The sequence below is a fragment of the Berghia stephanieae genome, chromosome 3 (assembly GCF_034508935.2).
Source record: "Berghia stephanieae isolate SIO BIC M18660-M18661 chromosome 3, UCSD_Bste_1.3, whole genome shotgun sequence".
NCBI lineage: Eukaryota > Metazoa > Mollusca > Gastropoda > Nudibranchia > Aeolidiidae > Berghia > Berghia stephanieae.
This window is the reverse complement of record NC_088362.1, coordinates 70,376,673-70,378,774: the sequence shown is the minus strand read 5'-3', so window position 1 is coordinate 70,378,774 and position 2,102 is coordinate 70,376,673.

Here is a 2,102-nt window from a genome sequence, read left to right as displayed (position 1 = left end):
ATGATGGTGATGATGATGATGATGATGATGATGATATTGATGACGATGATAGATGATGATAAGAACGACGATAGTGAAAATTATATTGACTAGTATGATATTTAAAATAACAAGGAGAGCGATGACGATATTAAGAATATTAGTCGTCAGTTTGTTGGAAAAGCCATAAGAACCCATGAAAATAATCAAATATCAATAACAGCAGCAGCAATACCAACGATAACAAGAATAGTCGACCTCTTGCCATGGCACCAACGGGCTCCGACGGTAAGGCGATCGTTGGCCAACTCCGCCCATCGGTTTACCGATGAATCAATCGTCGGGTCCCGTTCACACAAACAACAACGACAATCACCCACATCACCATCACCACTACTGCAACTACTACTACTACTGCTGCTACTACTACTACTACTACTACTACTACTACTACTACTACTACTACTACTACTACTACTACTACTACTACTACTACTACTGCCACCACCTCTACTGCTACTTGCGCTATTACTATAAAAAAAAAAAATTACTACCGTTACTGCACCACCACCACCTCTACTACTTCTTCTACAACTACTTCTGCTTTAGCTGTTGTTCTGCTGCTACCACCACCAATTTTACACGCTTCTATAAGTGTTTTTTTTTTAAGCCATGGGTAAACAATTGGTGCTTATTTAGTTAGAGTGTCTCAATAACTTAACAATAAACAAAGGAATACAATGATTTTCGGGGCCGGGTCCATTGGGTCTTTACCTTTTTAAACAAGATGAGTCTCACAGTGTTTCAAAATTATATGATAGTTGAAGCTGTAAATTTAGCCATGAGCTTCTACCCTGATATATTCAAAGTTATCAAAATCATGAACAAACCTACAACCCAAACTGTGAAACAGTAACAAATCGCATTGTCGGGAGTTTCGGGGGAAAAAATTGAAGCAATTTTTATAAATTTTGTCATTTTAGACACGCTTTGGTAATGGTAATGGTGGTAGGTTTATATAGCATCTTTCGCCAAAGCCCCCAAACGCTTTTACAATAAGTAACAATTCATTTATTATATACCACACACACACACACACACACACACACACACACACATACACACACACACACAAACGCGCAAACAAAAACTATCCCAGGTATTTCTGAATTAATGTGACTTCAAAGGTATTTTAAAACTCTGAAGATTGGTAGTGAGGCTCACGAACGGACATAAGGTGTCCCAGATTGGTGGCTCAAATCGTAGCCATCGTAAACTTATAGATAGTATGCGCTTGGCTAAGAAGCTCTCAACATTGTCATCCGGAAGTATAACGGACCAACACACAAGACTATGTGTAACCTTAAACGTTTATAGTCTGGTTAATACAGTTTAGTGAGAATTACTCATAAACGCGGATGGCAAAAAACGATAACAATGACCACCGCGACGTCAACTTCGTTCTATCTATAGCCTGACACTGACCAAAAGAATGACGTCAAAAGACAAGTCATTGGCCACAAAAGAAAACAAATCTTAAGTTGTATTCAGTAGTTCAACCAATGAAATAGCTTGTTTCCAAGAACGACAACTCACCAGAAACGACACAAACCTAAACAATGACGTCAAATTGTCAGTCTTCGAGGATCCTAGTGTCAGGCTATTAGTTAACGATCGCTACGTTCAATTTTGCCGAAAGATCTTCCACCAAAACGTTTTAAATGAGTTTTGGGATGATTATCAGTTTGGAATATTGGAATTGGAGCATGAAGGGTGGTTCATATGAACCCAGAGATAATGGATGTTGATGGGATTAGTAGAATCCAAGAATCTGTAACAAACTAAGCATATAATGTATTCAGTCCCTGCTCTCAGCAGGAGCCAGGATAGGGCAATCAGCAAATTATTGGAACTACTATTCAATCTAGTTTTTTCCAGGAATCAATCTTGCTGCATTGTTTTGTTTGTCTATTATTTGCTTTAAAAAAACATACATTCTTAAAGCATTATTGAATTTTGACGGATCGATAGCTTTTTGAATTTGACAAAAAACAAGATCACACCTCGAGGGTGATGATAATGGATTTTGAAAGCTTGGTGGAAATTTATGCACTGCCGTGTTA